The following is a 22,177-nucleotide window of genomic DNA, read 5'->3' as shown; positions in this document are numbered from 1 at the left end:
CTATAAATACTATGCAAATATAGGCAAGTATTATTGATATATGTTCTTACCGAAGAGTTCCGCCTATAGGAAGACAGTTAAATAGTCTGAAGTGGAAAATGATTACTCATTTTTGCTAAGACTTATACTGCTTTTTCCTTGAATATAGCTGCTAAAATACTACCTGGTGACTAGTGTTAAGGGAATGTCCAGAAAAAACAAAAACAGAAAAAATTACTGGTGCATTTAGCATAGAATTTAACTTTTAAATCATGTGGCCCCGGGCTGTACATTGTAGGTATTAGATAATGTTTATTCAGTGACAGTCACAAACTTGGTCATTGCTTCCAAATAGAATTAAGACCTTAATTCCATAAGGGTGATTTTAGTTCTGCTTCCATCTGAAGGAGCATCCATCTGTAAGCCTTGTTTTTCCTTCTGTACACTGGCAAAGGACAGTGGAGAAGCCAACACACTAAACTACTGTTTGTGCATGGCCAAAGATGGTACTGATTTTGTAGCATCCTGGACACTTCACATCCACCCATGAAGTAGGAATTGGGGCTCTGCATGAGGCACTTCTTGTGCTTATTCTTTTCTTCCTCCAGGGATGGGTGGAGGAGGTCCTCTCATTGGGAGGTCGTCACCACTGGAAAACAAAAAACAAAAATAAAAACAAAAACAAACCTAATGTCTTTATAATCTTTATCTAGGCTGGTTCATATGAGACAGTATTTCACTGGGATGTATCCTTTTTGGAGTAGTAAAGACACTAGAAATTGTTTGCATGAGATTTATTTTTTCTCTATTACATAATTTTTCTTTTTGTTTAGAATTTAAAAAACATTTATTTCTTTGAGAGAGACACACAAAGAGAGCATGAGCCAGGTGAGGGGCAGAGGGAGAAGTAGACTCCCTGCTGAGCAGGGAGCCTGATGTAGGGCTGGATCCCAGGACCCTGAGATCATGACCTGAGACAAAGGGAGATGCTTAACCATCTGAACCACCTAGGCGCCCCATTACATAATTTTTCATTTGCATGAGATTAAAAAAAGTGCATTTTAAGAAATCTGATTTTTATTAAATTCCTAGCCTTTTTCCATAAGCTTTTAAACACATTATTTAGAACAGTTTTTACCAATTTTTTTAACTGATTTTTATTAAATTCTTATCCTTTTTTCATAAGCTTTAAAACATGTTTCTAGAACAGTTTTAGATTACAGAAAAGCTGAGATGATAGTATGGAGTTCTCTATATATTTCCTCATCCAGTTTTCATTATTACTAACATCTTAGAGTTATTGCAGTTAATGAATCAATATTGGTACATTATTATTAAACACTTCAAATTTCCTCAGCTGTTATCTTATGTCTTTTCTTTGTTCCAGGCTCCCATCCAGGATACCGCATTAATTTAGTAATCATGTCTCCTTAGGCTCTTCTTGGCTGTCACAGACTTTCCTTGTTTTTGATGACCTGATAGTTTTGAGGAGTACTAGTGAAGTATTTTTAGGATGCATCTCTTCTGGAATTTGTCTGATGTTGTTCTCATAATTAGACTGGGGTTGTGGGTTTTTGAGATGTGTTAACCTTATTTTTTTTAAGAGATTTTATTTATTTTTTTGATAGAGAGACATAGCAAGAGAGGTAACATGAGCAGGGCGGGGGAGTGGGAGAGGGAGAAGCAGGCTTCCTGCAGACCAGGGAGCCCGATGCAGGGCTGGATCCCAGGACTCTGGGATAATGACCTGAGCTAAAGGCAGATGCTTAATGACTGAGCCACCCAGTTGCCCCTGGGTGTGTTAACCTTAGAAACAAAACAGTCTAAACAGCAACACTGTTTATTTTACCAGCAAAAATGCTTTTACTTGGGAATAACAGAGAATTGCAATTCAGGCTATGCAAGCTATGGCAAAGCCATAGGCAAATCTCACAAACAAAGAAATGGAACATTATTTTAATGGAGAAAGAGGAAGTTGGGAGGGTTTGTTTTGAACAAAAGTCCATTGGAGAAAAGCAAGAGTGTAGGGTGATTTTTCAAAGCCTGAGTTGCAGAATTAGTAGATTTTTTTTATATGAGACACAGTCTACATCGTTCTCTGTTGGGACCTTTAGTTGATGATTCTTTTCCAGTGATGATTCTTCTGTTGGATTTGTAATTGACAGTTTCTCCTGTAATTGATATTGAGTGGTACAGCTCCCCCTTCCAGCCTCCCCTTCTAGCATCTAGAGTCCACTTTAGTGAGGTTTCCCTTTATTTTCACAAGTGGAAGATCACTGATATACAGTGCTATTCTTATCACATCATATCAAGAGTATATATTATTGACATGATTTATCATTGTTGATAATGACCTTAATCACCTGGCTGAGCCCAGCATGAGGCTTGATCTTATGACCCCAAGATCATGACCTGAGCTGAATCAGGAGTCCCATGCTTAACTGACTTAGCCACCCAGGTGCCCGTCCATGCTATAGTTTTTGGAACAAGGTCTCCACGCACTTAAGGAGTGGGATTTATGGTCCTCATCTTTGCAGGTGGAGTAGCTGATAAATGATCTGGAATTCTTCTGCAAGTGAAATTTGTTCTCCATTTGTTTATTTAATGATTTCCTTATTATCAGTATGAACTCATAGATTCTTATTTTATACTTTATATTTTATACTTTATTTTATTCTTATTTTATACTTTAGATTTGGCTTTTGGAAGCTCATTCCGTTTGTCTTCTGTGTCCCTTTCAGATACCTCTGTCAATTTAGGATTTTTGTTTTGTTTTTACCATTTCCTTAGTTTCTGACATAACAAGATGCTTGGGCTTATCTTGTGTATTTCCTTTGCAGTCCTGGAATCAGATATTTCTCCAAGAAAACTGGGTTTCTTTTGTTGGGAAAGTGGTATTAGAAACTAAGATCTTGTCTCTTGGTGTGCTTGTTACAGCTGGGGTGTCATTGATTCTAAGCATTCTTAGCTGACAGAATAAGTAAATATATGTGTATTCACATACATATAGATCTATAAATATTTCTAGATGTAACCATATTTTTATTAGGTGAAACACAAGTTCATATTCTAACTCTAATCCATTACCACATGGATCGTTTTAGCCTTTTCTTCCTGCTTATCTGTAATTTCCCATTCTAAAAGTGAGAAACCTTCTACCATCCACCATTCAGTTACCTAATTGTTCAGGTTCAGTAAACATGTATAGTGGTTTGAGAATTGTTAACCTGTACACCTGTGGGAAACAGCTTTATTAGCTAGAGTACAATGCTAATGCGTGGTTCCCTGTGCTTTTAGTCTAAAAGACTCCAGTAATTTCCAAAGTTATGTAGGTCAATACCTTTATCCACTGTCCTCTTCAATGATGTTGTTTCATAGTTTTGTATATTTTTATTATGGCAAATTTCAAATATATCAAAAATAAGGGAAAGAATATAATGAACCACATGTACCCATCACCAGCCTCAAGAAAATTATTAAATTCGTGGTTAGTCATGTTTTATCTGTATTCCCTCTTATGCCTCCTAGTCAACATGTGATTAAGAGGGAACACAAGCAGGGGGAATGGGAGAGGGAGAAGCAGGCTTCCCGTGAGCAGGGAGCTGGATGCGGAGCTAGATCCCAGGACTCTAGGATCATGACCTGAGCCAAAGGCAGATGCTTAATGACTAAGCCACCCAGGTGCCCACCCTCATTGGTTATTTTGAAGTAAATCCTATGTATATTATTTCCTCTGTAGATATTCCCAAATGAGACTTAACCATAATTTAACCAGTCCCCTATTGCCAGTTTTTATTTATTACAAATAGTGCAACTATAAATATCCATTTATATTTATCTTTGCAACTGAAGGGTGAATTTCCAGAAGTTGAATTGTTGAGACAAAGATATAAGATTTAAAATTGAGAAATACTGCCAAATTTATTTTAATACTACCAAGAGTAAACGGGAATTTATCCTTCTCTGTACCTTCACCTACACTGATTTTTTTTTTTAAAGATTTTATTTATTTATTTGACAGAGAGAAATCACAGGTAAGCAGAGAGGCAGGCAGAGAGAGAGGAGGAAGCAGGCTCCCTGCCAAGCAGTAAGCCCAATGTGGGGCTCGAACCCAGGACCTGGGATCATGACCTGAGCCGAAGGCAGCGGCTTAACCCACTGAGCCACCCAGGCACCCCACCTACACTGATTTTATCCAACTTTTAAATATTTGGCAATCTGAGATCTGAAAAATGATATATAAGTATCTTTTTTTGCATTTCTTTAATTATAAATGGATAGGACATTTTTCCTATCTTTAGTGGTCTTTTTTTTTTTTTTCTGTGAACTGTGCAATTAAATTATTTGCTTGTTTAAGAAAAGGAAATAGTCACAAAGGTCCAATTTCTTTTCCTAAACCATTGATACTGTGCTGTCTCATCTCCCTTTTCCCTTACTCCTAGTTCAGATTGCCAACTCAGGAGTGGTATTTATGTCCCTTCAATGAAGGTAGATACCTGCCCACTTTTTTTCTTCTGTCCTCTTTTTACCTACCAAAGGTTCTTAGCTCTCTGTTTTCTGTGAGCTCTGGATACAGATTGTTTATCGAACAGATGGGTTCTTTTTTTCAAGATTTTATTTTTCTTTGACAGAGAGATTGAGAGAGATTGGGAGACAGAGAGCATAAGCAGGGGGAGTGGCAGACAGAGAGCAAGGGAGAAGCAGGCTCCCCATTGAGCAGCGAGAGCCCAATGTGGGGCTCCATCCCAGGACCCTGGGATCATGACCTGAGCTGAAGGCAGACGCTTAACTGCCTCAGCCGCCCAGATGCCCCTCAAACAGATGGTTTTTAAGTCAGCTTCTGAAGGGGTCTTCTAGGGAAATATGCCCAAGAATCCATAGGAAGGATTTCTACAGACATGTGGGGGACTGTTGGTAATTGTTTAACAAAGAGAATGCCCAGGGAATATCACCTCAGCCTGCTTTGTTCATCTGTTCTTTTTTTTTTTTTTTTCTTCAAGATTTTATTTATTTATTTGACAGAGAGAGACACAGCGAGAGGGGAACACAAGTAGGGAAAGTGGGAGAGGGAGAAGCAGGCTTCCTGTGGAGTAGGGAGCCCGATGTAGGGCTTGATCCCAGGACTTTGGAATTATGACCTGAGCTGAAGGCAGGCACTTAACAACTGAGCCATCCAGGCGGCCCTGTTCATCTGTTTTGTCTTTCCTTGCAAACACAAGACATGCACTCTGACTTTTGCTGCTGTGCCCTTTTGACAGCATTTTCAGCCTTCTTTTTGTCAGAGTGAATTATCTGTCTCCATGTACTTTGGACATAAGTGTATTCAATAGTATTATTGTTGGTTTCTTCTTTTAGGGAAATGGTGATTGCATTCTGTCCTGAATTAAATGACAATGTCAGAGTATAAAATGTAATGACAAACTGATTTTCTTTGCTTTTATATTCTTTAAAAACAACTGTTCAAAATCTCATACACATAGAAGTTGTTTGCCAAGCATTTGAAGCCATCTAGTTTACCAAGTGGCCGTTGCTGCTGTTTATTGCGCAGAGTGTAGAAAGAGTTCTCATATGGTTCTCCCCCACAGTTTATCCTGTTATTAATTTTTTATATTAGTATAGTTCATTTGTTACAAGTAGTGAACCAAAATTGATATGTTGTTATTAGCTGAAGTCCATAATTTATTCAGATGTCTTTAGTTTTTACCTAATACCTCTTTTCAGTTCCAAGTTTCTATCTAAAATTCCACATTAGAGGGGCGCCTGAGTGATGTAGTTGGTTAAGCATCGGACTTTTGGTTTTGGCTCAGGTTGTGATCTCAGTGTCATGAGATGGAGCCCTGCATTGCTCCACACTTGGCATGGCGTCTGCTTAGGATTCTCTCTCCCTCTCCCTGTATCCCTCCTGCTTGTGCCCTCTTTCTATAATAAATAAATCTTTAAGAAAAATAAAGTTCTATATTACATTACTTGTCCATTCTTGCTGGCTCCTCTTAGCTATAATGGTTTTGCATACTTGTTTTTGATGATCTTGACAGTTTTGAAGAGTACTGGTCAAAAGAGTACTGGTACTTTGTAAGATGCCCCTCTATTGGAATTTGTCTCCTATTTTTCTCATGATTAGACTGGGGTTGAGGTTTTTGAGTAGAGGATCACAGAGATACTGTATCATTTTCATCCAGTCATATCAAGGGTATGTATTATTGATGTGATTTATCATTCTTGATACTGAGCTTGATCACCTGGCTAAGGCACTGGTTGTCAGGTTTCTCCAGTGTAAAGTTAGTCCTCCCTCTTTCCGTACTTCATTGTTGGACAGTTTTTCATGTTCTCATTATCCATTTGTATATTTTCTTTGGAGAAATATCTACTCAGATCCTTTTTTAATTGGAGTTTTAAAAGGCATCCATTTATAATTTGGATTGTTTTTTATTACTCAGTTGTAAGGATTCTTTATATGTTCTAGATACAAGTCCTTATATATAATTTGCAAATGTTTCATCCCATTCTTTGGGTTGTCTTATTAATTTTGATGAAGTCAGATTTAGCTATTTTTTCTTCTGCTTATGTTATATCTAAGAAAACTGCCTAGCTCAAGGTCATGAAGATATATGCTTATATTTTTTTCTAAAAGTTTTATAGTTTTTATTCACTTGGACATTTGACCCCATTGTGAGTTAATTTTTACATGTGGTGTGCGTCAGGACTCCAACTTCATTCTCTTGCATATGGATATCCAGTTGCCTCAATGCCATTTATTTATTTTTTTTTTATATTTTATTTATTTATTTGACAGAGAGAAATCACAAGTAAGCAGAGAGGCAGGCAGAGAGAGGAGGAAGCAGACTCCCTGCTCAGCAGAAAGCCCGATGTGGGGCTCGAACCCAGGACCTGGGATCATGACCTGAGCCGAAGGCAGCGGCTTAACCCACTGAGCCACCCAGGCGCCCTCAATGCCATTTATTAATGAGACTGTTCTTTCCACATTAAATTGTCCTGGCACAACTGTGTGATGTTTAAAGTTCAGTTGAATATAGAGAAAAATTTAGCATGTACTTTTTTTTTTTTAAAGATTTTATTTATTTATTTGTCAGAGAGAGCGAGGGAGAGAGAGCGAGCACAGGCAGACAGAATGGCAGGCAGAGGCAGAGGGAGAAGCAGGCTCCCTGCCGAGCAAGGAGCCCGTTGTGGGACTCGATCCCAGGATGCCAGGATCATGACCTGAGCCGAAGGCAGCTGCTTAACCAACTGAGCCACCTAGGCGTCCCAGCGTGTACTTTTTTAAAAAAAGATTTTATTCATCTACCTGACAGAGAGATAGAGAGAGAGAGGGCATGAGTAGGGAGAAGGAGCAGAGGCAGAAGGAGAAGCAGGCTCCCTGCTGACCTGGGATCCCAGTGTAGGACTTGATCCCAGGATCCTGAGATCATGACCTGAGCTGAAGGCTGATGCTTAACCGACTGAGCCACCCAGGTGCCCCTGGGATGTACATCTTAACAAATTATTGGTAACTCTACCCAAAATCAGTTGAAGTTTGCTTGAGTATGGTAGGAATCTCAGAGGCTTTCACTACTGTTAGAGAGGACCAAAAATAATTCAGGAAACAATATTGCCAAAAATATAAATACTCTGCTGACACTTATCACAATTGTAGACTCTATGGTTCTCTCTTTTCCTTTCCCTTTTATTTGAGTGTAGTTGACACACAATGCTATATTAGTTTTGGGTGTACAACTTAGTGATTTAACAGGTTTTCACCACGAGTGTAGCTACCATCTGTCCCATTACATCATTAGTACAATATGATTGACTGTATTCCTTATGCTGTGCCTTTTATTGACTTATTTATTTCTTTACTGGAAGCTTCCCTCTTCCCTTCACCCATTTTGTCCCCACTCCCAGCAACCATCAGTTTATTCTGTGTTTATGAGTAGAAACATATGTATTTTGTCTTTCTCACTCTGACTTATTTCATTTAGCATAATACTGCCTAGGTCCATCCATTTTGTCTCAAATGGCACAATCTCACTGTTTTTAATGCTGTGTAATATTCCATTGTATATATACCACATTTTCCTTATACATTCGTCTACTGATGGACAGAGATTGCTTCCATATATTGGCTATTATAAAAAGTGCTGCGATAAACATAGGGGTGCATATATCTTTTTGAATTAGTCTTTTTGTTTTCTTTTGGTTAATACCCAATAGTGGAATTAAGATTCTCTCTTCGTCTGCCTCTCCCACATCTCTCTCTCTCTGCCCCACTCTCTTTCTCCCCCTTCTCTAAAAACAAATAAATACATAAAAGAGAATGATAGATTTATTTTTTTTACTTTCTGTGAGACTAGATTTAGGTGATCCTGCAGTGTACTTGAGAGATATTTCACATTCTTTTTTTTTTTTTTTTTAGATTTTTTTGAATTTATTTATTTGACAGAGAGAGATCACAAGTAGGCAGAGAGGCAGGCAGAGAGAGAGGGGGAAGCAGGCTCCCTGCTGAGCAGAGAGCCTGATGCAGGGCTCGATCCCAGGACCCTGAGACCATGACCTGAGCAGAAGACAGAGGCTTAACCCACTGAGCCACGCAGGCACCCCGATATTTCACATTCTTACTGCTTTCTAGGAGCTTCCAGTCTAATTTAAGAAAATTTAAGCCCTCATTCTAGAGATATGTTGGCAATATTCATAATAATAATGCTATTTGAAGTAATTTTTAGGATGCAAAATGTAATTCAATATATGAATTTAAAGGATGATGATATTGTAATAGTAGAAACCCAACTAAATGGTCTCTGACTGCCTTTCCTCTTTTTTTTTTTTTTTTTTTTTTGGAGAGAAAGAAACTCATACTTTGCATGAGTAAGGGTGCGGAGGACAGAGGGGAAGAGAGAATCCCAAGCCTGGCTTGAACCCACAACCCTGAGATCATGACCCCTGCTAAAATTAAGAGGATGATGTTTAACCTACCGAGCCACCCTGGTGCCCCTTTCCTCTTTTTTTTTAAAGAGTCCATTTGTGTGAGAAATACACTAGTTTTCTTGGATGGTTTTACTACCTAGGCCTGTTATTAGTAGCCAAAGTTTCTCCAAAATATGCCCTTAGAATCAGGTTTTTTTTCCCCTTTTTTCTCTTCTTTGTCTGTAATATACCTCTTCTCAGTACTATGTATTTAAGTGAAATGATCAGATATTTAAGGTATATACACTATCAACACTGTGAATAAATCTCAGAATGAAAACTAGATACAAATTAGCTGTATAGTTTTTCTTGTTTTCCATGGACTTTCCGGTATATTCTCCCTTAGAGTATAGGGTCAAAAAGCTAGAATATTTTTGAGGGATTCCTTGTTAACTAAGATCAAGTCTGTTTCTTGGTTTCATTTTCCAAAACTCCAGTTTTACAGCTCTGGATTAAGCTCCTTTTTTTTTTTTTTCCTGTGAGCATATAACCTAGAGATCAAATGCTACTGTTTCTATGGGCTTCCACTTGATACAAACCAATCTCTACCCTGTTCCTCCCCACTTCAAGCTTCCATAGTTTATTTAGAAGTCCACAGACTTCCTCACTACCCTCTGGAGTGCTAGAATCAAGAGGGTTTTATTTTCCAATTTGGCTCATACTCTGGAGCCACTCAGCTCTTGCCTTTACTGCCAACATCAGTATTATCATTAGCATCTCAGAAATAAAAACCAACAAAAATGATTTTGCTTTGGGGTTACTCCAGGAGGGAGTCACTTTGGCTTTTCTTAGAGAAATTCTATTTTTCTTTTATGACTTTAAGAGAGGCAGAATGTTCTTTCATTAAATTGAACATTCTGCTCTACCCTACCTTGCTTACTAGTGGAGACCGATTATGAAAGGTTGTAGTGTCAGACCAAGTAGGAACTTTTTAGCCTGTGTTCTTCCATTAAACCTGCCTCTACTCCCTATTTTTCTTGATTGCTTTATTCAAGTCTTAGAGGTAGTTTCTCCTTGCTAATGATACTTATATTTTTTCCCCTGAGGTCTTTATCTCTTATGGTCAAAGGAAGGCTATTATATGTAATACTCCTTGCATAGTACTTGAACAATGTGAGAAGTTTTGTTGAAGGACAATTTTAAAAAGTACTGGTGTAACCAGTCATCCAGGTTTAGGATCCCAGGACATTTAGACATGACTTCTGAAACCATATATATTACTCTCTTGACCTAGCAATCATGCTCACAAAAACCCTCCTATAGGCAGCTTGGCACTTACATCGCAGACACCTGTAGTTACTCAATTTATTTTAGGTGGAGCGGCCCAGTGGTTGATGCAGGGTTGTCTCTGTGTGAGACAGAATCTCCTGTGCAGTCTTTTTTTTTTTTTTAAACTATTTATTTATTTATTTATTTATTTGAGATAAGCAGGGGGAGCGAGTGGCAGGCAGAGGGAGAGGGAGAAGCAGGCTCGGCGCTGAGCAGGGAGCAGGCCGCTGGACCCAATCCCGGGACCTAGGATCATAACCTGAGCTGAAGGCAGAAGCTCAACCCACTGAGCCACCCAGGTGCCCCTCTCCTGTGCAGTCTTGAAAAGGTAATAAGAAATGTCAAAATATAGGGGAGCCTGGGTCACTTAGTTGGTCAAGTGTCCCAACTCTTGATCATAGTTCAGGTCTCAATCTCACAGTTGTGAGTTCAAGAAATAACTGGTCCAAGAAATAACTCATACAAGGTGGAATATGATTATATAGAAGAATTTTACATGAAGGATTTTCTGAGGGGCTTCAGAAGAGATTATAACCTGTTAGGGTGAGATTTTCCTGTGGATCACCTCCCTTGCCTGGCTAATACATGAAAAGTCATTTATGTTGTTACATTGTAATCAGGGTTGAAGATCTCTAATTCTTCCCCAGTTACTCTAGTTTTATTTGATTAGCCCTACAACAAATATATAACCATCACTGAATGACTTGATTAGAGAGCTTGACCTGGATATTTGTACATTCTTTTTTTGCAATTAGCACTAATCAGTAGAAATTCTGTGTCTCACACTTTGGAATGACGTCTCCACCCCCACCTATCACTAGGAAACTTGAGTTAGAATGCTAATGGTTAGCAAAAGAAAAGCAGTAATTTTTTTTTTTTTTTAATTTGGGCACTCTTACTGTTGTGAAAGGAGTGTTTTAGTTTAGTATATTGTTAAAATGTAAGAACTTAATTAGTTTTGGGCAATGCCTGAATCCGTTTCATTTTACTAATAAATCTTAATTAAATCTTTTTAAAAGTCAACTCATATTTTCTCTTGCAACCTATAGAAATACAACAGACCTTCATATTTGACAGGGTTTCTGCTGATGAGTTTTTAAAATGACTATGCTTAAAAACCAACTTCTTTCAATAAAGTTATTTTATAACTGGGTGTAATACATAGAAGGGTGTGTGTTGGGCCTCTGGGGCTTTTGTGCCCTGCCTGCAAATGTAAGTTCTGGGCTGACTGATCACATGTTTGGAGTCAGGACTCTGCCTGCTGTTTGTTCTTGGTGATATAACTTGGCTTCTTCCCTGAGAGAGGGGTGGAGATCTTTCACTGTCCTTGCCTTTGGTTTTGGCAACCTTTGAGATCCAAAGCATTTTAGAATTGATTCTTGAATTCAGAAAGCTCAGTTCACACAATAACTTTCTTTAAGAGTATGTCTTGTTTAAGGAGGTGTTTTGCTTATTAAAGTGATATAATTTAAGTCCAGACAGTCTTGGAATTCTTAATTAAGGATTCAAACAATAACATTGTTTTGGTTATTCTCTAAAGTACTATGAATGTGTCTTCTAGTGCTCCTTTTGAGTGTAGTGCAAAGGGCTGGCTCTCTGTTTGGAAGCAGCTGCTACTCTGCAAACCTTATTGTTACATTGCTGACCTTTGTCATCAGGAATGCCCCTAGAGAAAACACACTCCCTAATTGTTTTTCTTAAGCTCTTATGAAGTTTGTGATATGTCCTTTCAAGTTACTTTTGGTTACTTTCTTAAGTATACTTTGTTTACATTTAATTTGGAGGCCCCATCTTTTTAGCTTTATCATAAATTGTCAGTTCTGTGTTCCTGGTAGGTTGTAAAAAAGAATTGCCTTTTCCCTGTTATCCTGTTCTGCAGGAAGCCTTTGTGGTTTAGATTCACAGTTTCCCATTGTTGCTGGTTGCTGTTGTCTCCTCCCTTCTGTACCCTCCCCTCCCTGCAACTCTAGCTCTTCCCTTGGTCCTCCTCATTCCTGGTTTTTCCTTGCCCCATAAATGCCCTTGGGATTGCTGGAGTTTGAACATGCTGTCTGGTAAGTTATTGTCTGTGTGGCAAAACTGCAAGTAGATGGAGGGATTTCGTCTTTGTGTCTGGTCATTCTTTGTGAAGTGTTGCTTTTAACAGCAAAGGTTTAAACTTTGAAATTGAGTTTGTAGGGCTCTCTTCACTTTCAGGAGGGCTTCTGTCATACAACTGTTGTTTTTGCTCTTCTCTCCTGTCTATTTCAATTGTTAAGGCTTTGGAAACTTGATTTTTATTATTGCTTTAAAAAACATTCTCGGGGCGCCTGGGTGGCTCAGTGGGTTAAAGCCTCTGCCTTCGGCTCGGGTCATGATCTCAGGGTCCCGGGATCGAGCCCCACATCGGGCTCTCTGCTGAGCAGGGAGCCTGTTTCCTCCTCTCTCTCTCTCTCTCTCTCTGCCTGCCTCTCTGCCTGCTTGTGATTTCTCTCTCTGTGTGTCAAATAAATAAAATCTTAAAAAAAAATTCTCAGATTTTCTTGAGCTCATTAAGATTAAAGCAATGTTATGGGTTTAATATTTTAAGTTTCCTTCAAATGGAAGTTATTTATTTTCAGTATTAACATACTGATAAAAGTAATAATGAAGAAAAGATCTATTTTGTGGCTGAGGGGGAAAGTAGCATTTGCTTCTAGACTCAGAATGATTCTTTTTTCCTCTCAGCAGAATGTTTTTGGCAAAATTCACTAAGATTTTAGTATTATGTTCTTAATTCTGGGAAATGGTTTGCTGAATACTTCAGGATAACAAATGCTTCTGGGAATTATTTTTGGGGGAAGTTAGATTTGTTTATTAGCTCCTGCTATAAAATCTCCAAGATCTATAATCCTTTCGAGAGTAAAATATTAATATTTAGTGTTCGGATTGAGTCGAATATCACCTTAATAATGGACTTTCTTATTTCTTTGGATTGTATGTTTTGATCCTCAACTAAGAAGCTATACGTGCACACACCTTTGGTTCTCCAAAAGTTTTGCTAATTAAAGTATTTTTATGGTAGACAGTGTAAGGGAAAACTTGTTCGTGGGATGTTATTACTGTTCAATTGAGTCATTTATTCAAGTGATAGGTGTGCTTGTACTATAATGATTTCCTGAGTTTCTGTGATGTGGCAGGTGCTAGTTCCTATGCTAAGTACTTTGCATTTACTTCTGATTCCCAGTACAACCTGCCACATAGGTAGCATTGTCCCTCTGGGAAGCAGTCATGCATAGGTAGAAGGGACATGGGTTTTTATTTTCCGCAAAATGAGAACAATCCTTATTTGGCAGATTAGTTGTGGGAATTAAAGGACATGCCATGTGTATGGTGCCTAGCTCAGAGTTGTTTTTCATTAATTGGTGATTGCTATTATAATTTTATAGTTAAATAACTTGCTGAAGATCTCTCAGTTTTGAGTGTTAGAGCTAGGATTTGAACTGACTCAAAACCTGGAGTCTGGTAGTATGTTTTTGTTTGAGTATTGCAAAGGCTTTTAGAGTAGATTTCAGTGGATCCCTGTTCATTCCTCCACCTCCTGCCCCTGTAGAGTTGGGGTTCTTTATAGATGCCCTTCTTTTCTTGGTATCCTCTGTCACCTTCCCAGTCATGTGCTTGGTCTCTCACACTGGAATTGCTTGTGCCATTCAGTACCAGTGTTCTCCCAGCAGTAATGAGTCAAGCTGGTGCAGTCAGTGGATTCCCTTCCTATTTTCCTCTTGTTGATAGAGCCATCATGCTTTCATTATTGTTTGTGCCGAAAGAATTTGGGTAGTGGTGTATTTATAATGATTCATAAATAGTGTATAGCTGCAATCAAGCCCTTGAATTTAGAAAACTTAGGGGCTTAAAAAATTAAGGGAAAAAATTTCTAGCTCTAAGTTATTGAGCTGGAGGATAATACATGGCAACTTCATGCAACTCATAGTTATCATTTTGCCTAATATAGTTATCATTCTGGGGCCTAATTTAATTGCTATGGATTCTCTTTCCTTTAACCCCTGCTGTTACTAGTTTGATGCCATTAGCAGTGTGTTTTAGAGAGAATATTATGTTAGTCCTTCTGGCCATAAAGAAGAGTATCTTTATTCCACAGACCTTTTGGAAATAGAATGTGTGATTTAGGTATGATATAATTTATACAGTAGATTCAGGGAAGAAATAGATGATTTATCATACTTATAACTGAGTTAATCTCTAAACTGAAAAACGTGTTTCACAAAGTTTAGTTCTTCATTTATTTTTTTATTTAACAAGTATTGAACATCTCTTGAGTGTAAGGCAGTGTAACTTCCTATATTGTATTCTAATAAAGTACAGATATATTGGTTAAGTACTGATTTTTTTTTTTTAGATATTTTTTATTTATTTGACAGAGAGAAAGGTCACAAGTAGTCAGAGAGGCAGGCAGAGAGAGAGGAGGAAGCAGGCTCCCCGCTGAGAGGAGAGCCTGATGCGGGGCTCAATCCCAGAACCCCGGGATCATGACCTGAGCCGAAGGCAGAGGCTTTAACCCACTGAGCCACCCAGGCGCCCCGGTTAAGTACTGATTAATGAAGTTCCTGAGGGAGGGAATATGTCCCAATTGGTAAGAAGCAGTATTTAGACAATTCTTTGGGAAATGATTTAATATAAATGACTATTGCTTCCTAATAGGTGTGACTATCATTAGTCTCTATTACTGTAAGTTGCCAGCAGAATGGCTTTTTCAAACAGTTTTCCTGAGTGGAAAGGATTACTTGTATTAGGTGGCATTGGGAAGATGGGAGTAGGAAAGGGAGTAATATTCCTTATTGAGCAAAATGCTGGATATGTACACAGAACACACATTTTTTGTGTGTGTTTTAAGGGGATTAGTGGTAGATGAGGTTGGAAATTATACATGGGTTAAGATTATAGAAGGTGGAATGCCTGGGTGGCTCAGTTGGTTAAGCAGCTGCCTTCGGCTCAGGTCATGATCCCAGCGTCCTGGGATCGGGTCCCGCATCGGGCTCCTTGCTCGTCAGGGAGCCTGCTTCTCCCTCTGCCTCTGCCTGCCATTCTGTCTGCCTGTGCTTGCTCTCTCTCCCTCTCTCTCTCTGACAAATAAATAAATAAAATCTTAAAAAAAAAAAAAAGATTATAGAAGGTCATTTAAGGCCAAGGAGTTTTGACTATGTTTTGTCACTGAAGTTTTCTAAGCTAAACAGTGATTGATCAGAGTTTGCTTTTGGTAGTGTTTTATAGACAGGATTAGAAAGGTAATGGAAGTCAATACAGTAGTCTATGTAAATTGTATTGAGAATGCATTATTTTTAGATTACATTTGCCCTCATTTTGATGTGGTTGTGTTTGTGCTATCAATTATAGTTTAATGTCATAGGATTTTTACATTAAGTTTATGTGTGTATGTTTGTGTGTGTAAAAGAGAAAGGAAGAAGGAAGGAGAGAGGTATAGGGGATGGCCAGTTATGATGATTTACTTTTTTTTTTAAAGATTTTACTCATTTATTTGACAGAGAGAGATCACAAGTAGGCAGACAGCAGGCAGAGAGAGGGGGAAGCAGGCTCCCTGTTGAGCAGAGAGCCTGATGCGGGTCTCGATCCCAGGACCCTGAGATCATGACCTGAGCCGAAGGCAGAGGCTCCAGCCCACTGAGCCACCCAGGCACCCCAAAATTGATTTGCTTTTTTTTAAAAAGTAAACTCTGTGCCCAATGTGAAGCTTGAACTCAAGATCGTAAGATCAAGAGTTGCATGCTCTGTCAACTGAGCCAGCCAGGTGCCCCCTCCAGCCATCATAATTGGAGCTCCTATTTTGTATTGTCCCCAAGAATTTTGCATATATAATTTTGTTGAGTACTCTCAACAGATCACCTTTACTGTAGGCAGTAAATGATTTGAAAGTGATGGAGTAGGTTGTGGAATGTAGATTCATCTTATTCTTTATCATTATCATCAAAGCATTTATGTCTCACTAATACCAGGTACTGGGCTAAGTATACATGTATGCATTATCCTCATAACAATCCCATGACTTAGATGTTATTTATTAATCCCAATTTATTGATGAGGTACCTGAGACTTCAGTAACTGATTCAATAACTTGGTCATGATGTTGTTAGTTGTTAGATGGTGGAGTTCAGACCTGTTCCACCTTCTAACTCTGGATCCCTAAGTTGTATAATTCACATTGTGTTCCCTGGGAATGGTACCACTTGGATGTCCATTGTGAGCATGGTGTTTCCTGAGGTTATGCAATGTAGTTGGCCCTGCAGAGGCTGCACTTTTAACCGCTATGTTCTTTTTACTATCACGCTGCCTCCCTCAGATGTCAATAAATTATCTATACAGCTCCGGATCCTTATAAGGATGGACTAAGTAGCCTGCAACTATTATTTCTTGATTTTTCAGTCATAACAAAGTGAAACATATCTTCTTATTCTTTTATTTTCTTCCCAACTGGCTTTGGGAAATTTGCTGTAAATGACAGTTTTCTAAGTTTTTATGAAAGGAAAAATAAGGCTTTCTATTTTTTATCAGCATACAGTTCTTCTTGTTGTACATGATGTAATAATTTGAAGCTGCCAAAGTCCAACCCTCAGGAAATTGTTTGAGTTGAGTAAGTGTATTCACTGGGGAGTTTGAGAGAACCAGCCCATAAATCAACAAATAGCTTTTTTTTAATGGTTGTAGATGCTTATCTGTCTTTATTTTCAAGCTTGAATCAGAAGCAAATATTGATTTAATTGGTGTAGTCTCGATTAGGAAAAATCTGCAGTATCTCAAGAGAGCTATGGGCATTTGGGGGGCTCTTTTACTTAAGGAAAGTCAGAATTTATTAGGGTGTTGGAATTGGTTGTTCTAGGTACTTATTCCTTCAAACAAAAATTTTCTCTTTCAATTAAACTTTCAATGATTCAGTGCCTATTATATTCAACCTCTGTAAAAAGATACCCTTAAGGAATATATGTTATAGTCCATGTACACAAATAACTGTAACATGAGGGAGGATGGGAATGCTCCACATGTACTGGGGAGCACAAAAGAGGATGAAATGAGTGAAAATGGAAAGGTGGGAGAGGGAGAGAATCTGGGAAGGCTTTTTTTAAAAAAAAATTTTATTTATTTGAAAGAGGGAGAGAGAGAGAGAGAAAGCAGACTCTCTGCTGAGCAGGGACCCCAATGTGGGGCTCAGTCCCAGTGCCCTGGGATCATGACCTGAATTGAAGGCAGACGTGTAACTGACTAAGACATCCAGGCACCCCCTGGGAAGGCTTTTTTTTTTTTTTTTAAAGATTTTATTTATCCATTTGACAGAGATCACAAGTAGGCAGAGAGGCAGGCAGAGAGAGGAGGAAGCAGGCTCCCCGCCGAGCAGAGAGCCCGATGCGGGGCTCGATCCCAGGACCCTGAGATCATGACCTGAGCCGAAGGCAGAGGCTTTAACCCACTGAGCCACCCAGGCACCCCTGGGAAGGCTTTTGATGCAGCTTTTACTTGTAGGATACTTAGGATTTTTTTTTGTTTTTTTTTTTTGTTTTGTTTTTTTTTGATACTTACGATTTTTAACAAGAAATGGATAGGAAAGGCGCTGCTGGTGGAGGCAATATTAGAGCCAAGGCACTGAGGAAGTAGAGTACAGAGCGTATCATTATACAGAAAAGAGTCCAGCTTTCTTGGAGTGGAGGATGAGTGAGGGACACATAATAGGTGCTTAGTGAAATGTCTGATCAGTGAATGAGTGAGTAGAAGTTGTGGCTGAAAATGGTGGTAAGATCTAATTTCAAACTTTGTGCAGGCGCCAGACATACTGAATTCAATCTACAAATAAAAGTTAATTTTATACTGGTAGAATATGTGAATATAGAAATATGCAGTATAAAAGTCACAGTCATGAGCATGAGTCAGTAAGGAAAAAATGCTGTCAAAATAGGTCCAGTTGACTGCTTTTTTTCCTTGAAGTTTGCTATTTTTCATGATTTTGCCCTCTTAGTATTAGAATAAGAAGACAAGAAAAAGTTAAGAGAGAGAAACTTATAAAAAATCCATCCATTAATTTTCCCCTTCGTGAATTAGAAAATTACCATTTTTCTCTAGCCAAAAGAATGCCCCTTCTGGGAGCCATTGAAGATTTTTGAAAAGGGGAGTAATGGGATATTTTAGGAGGCCTGTGGTAGCTATATGTGGGATTGGAGGCTTGGCAGTGAATCAGTAATGTGGTGACTTGGTCCAGAGGTGGTGAGGATCTGAACCTTAGCAGCATCCACAATGAGAATAGAATGAAAGGAAATAGATATCCAAATCAACTCCCTTATTTTTTTTTTCTTTTTTAAGATTTATTTATTTGAGAGACAGAGATCACAAGTTGGGTGGGGCAGAGACAGAGGGAGAGAGAATCCTCAAGCAGACTCCCTACCAAGATTGAAGCCCAATGTGGGGCTCGACAGGACCCTGAGATCATGACCTGAGCTGAAACCAAGTGTCAACTGCTTAACTGACTGAGCCACTCAGGTGCCCCTAGCCCCTTATTTCTAAATAAAAAATAGTTATCAATTATTTATTTTTTTAAGATTGTATTTATTTATTTGACAGAGAGCATAAGCAGAGGGGAATGGCAGGCAGAGGGAGAGGGAGAAGCAGGCTCCCTGTTGAGTAAAGAGCCCAACAGTGGGCTCATTTCCAGGACCCTGGGACCATGACCCGAGCTGAAGGCAGATGCTTAACTGACTGAGCCACCCAGGGGCCCCAGAAATAGTTATCAATTATTGGACAGTTTTCATATTGTTGGTGTTGTAGGTGTCTTCAGTGATTGGTTACCTCTGGTCCAGAGTCATTTCATTGTATCTTTAGGTCAAATGAGTTTAAATTCCACTTTTGGCTTTACTTTATGTAAGAAGATGATGAATTATAGATAATATATATATATGAATTACGGATAATTTAGAAAATAGACAGAAGGATAAAAAATCCATAATTCCATCACCCTAATAACACCCCTATTTTTAAATATTTACTTGAATTTATAAACTTTTATAATAGTTTATTTTAGGCAAATCAAGCTCTGAGAAACAGGTTCCTGACCTAATAGAACAACCCATTAACTGCTGTGCTGTGATGTTAAACATAATGAACCCAGAGGTTTCACATGAAAGCTTCATTGGCCTCTAGTTTACCAGGATCACAAACTATGTCAATGCCTTCTCTTTTCCTATAAATCTTAGTCCACCTACCTTTATACATATAGATATTAACCTTCCAAATGCCTCTATTCCCTGCTGGGCCCAAGGTTCCATCTCCTTCAGTGAATTATTTGCACAATTTAAAGTTTTTTTTTTTTTTTTTTTTTTTACTTTGAACAAATTTTGAACTTACAGAAAAGTTGCAGAAATAATTCAGAGAAAGGAATTTTCATATCTCCTTCAGCCAGCTTCCTCTAATGTTATCTTTTTTTTAATTATAGAGTTTTATTTTTTATTTAAAGATTTTTATTTATTTGACAGAGAGAGACAGCGAGAGAGGGAACACAAGCAGGAGGAGTGGGAGAGGGAGAAACAGGCCTCCCGCTGAGCAGGGAGCCTGATTCAGGGCTTGATCCCAGGACCCCGGGATCATGACCCAAGCCGAAGGCAGATGCTTAACAACTGAGCCACCCAGGCGCCCCAAGACTTTTATTTATTAATCTGAGAGAGAGAGGACAAGCAGGGAGAGCAGCAGGCAGAGGGAGAGGATGAAGGAGAAGCAGACTCCCTACTGAGGAGGGAGCCCCATGCAGAGCTCGATCCCAGGACCCTAGGGCCATGACCTGAGCTGAAGGCAAATGCTTAACCGACTTAGCCACCCAGGTGCCCCTAATGTTATAAGTACAATGATGAGAACCAGGAAGTTAATATTGGTATAGTACTGCCAATAATTGAAGACCTTTTTCAAATTTCACAGGTTTGTCCACAGGTGTTCTTTTCTATTCCAGGATCCTGTCTAGGTTCTCACATTGCATTTTAGGTGTTCTTCTTCCTTAGTTTCTTGGATTCTGTAAAAATTTCTGTCTTTTATAACCTTGATGTTTTTGGAGAGTATTGATCAGTTGTTTTGTCAGTTGTCCCTGAATTTGGATTTTTCTGGCGTTTTTTTCATGAGTGGACTGAGACCATATGGTTTAGATAAGAATACTATAAATAATGTTGTGTCTTCAGTGTATTATTACCATGGGATACATGATGTTAGTATATATTATTGTCGGTGATTTTGACCTTGATCACAGGGTTAAGGTGGTTTCTGCCAGGTTGCTCCATGGTAAAGTTACTGTCTTTTCCTTTGTAGATAATAATATCTTGGTGAGGATACTTTGATACTATCATTTGCATAAATGTCATATTCTCTACACATGAAATTAGTAATGTTTACTTAGAGACATCATTGAACTTTATTATGAAATAAATCCCCTTAAGGAGATCTATCCCCTTCTGAGCTTCCCACGCCTTATATCTGGTTTCATCAAAGGATCCCCAGGCTCTGCAGCAACAAATCCTTTCTAGTCTTCATTGATCTCAGCGATACTCATGTCACATTCATAATGAGGTCTCCAATGTTAGTTACCTGTAGATCTCTGAACCTTGTTTACCTCATTATCTCTTAGGGTAACAGGCTTTTCCTGGCTCAGTGTTCCTCTAAGCCTCATCTCTCTCTATGGATAAGCCAGTTTCATTTCAGCAAATATTTGAATGCCTGTTTTGGATTTTTTAGGAACAGAGGCAGAGAGAAGCTGACTTTGTTGATGAAGAATGCAGTAGGGGATAATTAGAGTGGCTTTGGCTATAGCCTGGTTTATTACTTTGGTCTGAGAAAAATGGCAGCAAATTTTGCGGTACTGGTACTTCACTCTTGTGAAGTAATTGTTCTTTGTATTTCATTAATACAGAGAAATAAAATGTTTTTCTTTTTTTCTTTTTTTTTTTTTTATTCATTTGACAGAGAGAGAGAGAGATCACAGGTAGGCAGAGAGGCAGGCAGAGAGAGAGGGAAGCAGGCTCACCGCTGAGCAGAGAGCCCGATGCGGGGCTCGATCCCAGGACCCTGAGATCATGACCTGAGCCGAAGGCAGAGGCTTAACCCACTGAGCCACCCAGGCGCCCCTAAAATGTTTTTCTAAATTTAATTAGCTTCTGGAGCATTACTTCTAATGCTGGCAATCTTGAGCTATGATCTTTTAAATTTAGCCCTGTCATTTTTATTCTGTCAGCTGTGGGTCCTCAGTGGAATTATTACAGCGGGCTCAAGAACGAAAAATCCAGGGACACCTGGGTGGTTCAGTCAGTGAAACTGCTGCCTTCAGCTCAGGTCATGATCCCAGGGTCCTGGGATTGAGTCCCGCCTTGGGCTCCCTGCTGAGCAGGGAGCTTCTCTGCCTCTACCTGCCACTCTGCCTGCTTGTGCGCGCTCTCTCTCTCTCTCTGACAAAATAAATAAATAAATAAATAAAATCTTTAAAAAAATGCAAAATCCAAATGTGCATCATCATTATAATTTAGCTATTTAGTGCTATTGAACTTTATACAATGAAAAACACATACTACATGTTACTTTAAGAAAATATAAATTTATTAATATTGCTTTATTTAAAGTAGCTTTTTGAATTACATATTTTCTCAATAATATATACTTTAGAAACCTAGTTTCTGTAATATAACTCAGATTCTAGGGGCCTGGAAGCTCATATAATTGAGGGGTTCCTGTTTAAGGAAAACATTTTATAAAAGTAAAAATTAGATATTGGACCTGTGGTCCTGTGTAAGAGAGGGAACCTGAAGCTTAATCTTCATTAGTTTCTTTGTAAATCTGCCTCTAATTGTGGGGGTCTGCAAAAAGGTTAGGACCCAGTTTTCTATCATCTCACACATGGAAAAGTTCTTAGCCTGCTCATAGGAAGCTAGTGTGTTCAGATTGGGAACAATGTGGGACATACAACTTAGTA

General features: G+C 38.8%; 1 protein-coding gene and 1 pseudogene across 5 annotated transcripts in view; one reads left to right on the top strand and one right to left on the bottom strand.

The window, feature by feature from the left end:
• Positions 1 to 22,177, top strand: part of USP54 (ubiquitin specific peptidase 54) — a 115,774-nt gene that overhangs the window by 26,082 nt on the left and 67,515 nt on the right. Inside the window, exon 1 of one of the 5 annotated variants that reach the window (XM_047702251.1) lies at positions 12,156 to 12,260. The exons of the other annotated variants lie outside the window; for them this stretch is intronic. The gene's annotated coding sequence lies outside the window, so the exon portion shown is untranslated. Of the gene's footprint in view, positions 1 to 12,155; positions 12,261 to 22,177 lie in introns of those variants that run through there. 5 annotated transcript variants of the gene reach the window in all.
• On the bottom strand, positions 301 to 1,738 carry LOC125084666 (40S ribosomal protein S27-like; annotated as a pseudogene).

This window comes from Lutra lutra, chromosome 14 (assembly GCF_902655055.1).
Source record: "Lutra lutra chromosome 14, mLutLut1.2, whole genome shotgun sequence".
In the NCBI taxonomy this organism is placed as follows: domain Eukaryota; kingdom Metazoa; phylum Chordata; class Mammalia; order Carnivora; family Mustelidae; genus Lutra; species Lutra lutra.
This window is presented reverse-complemented; position numbering and strand designations above follow the sequence as displayed.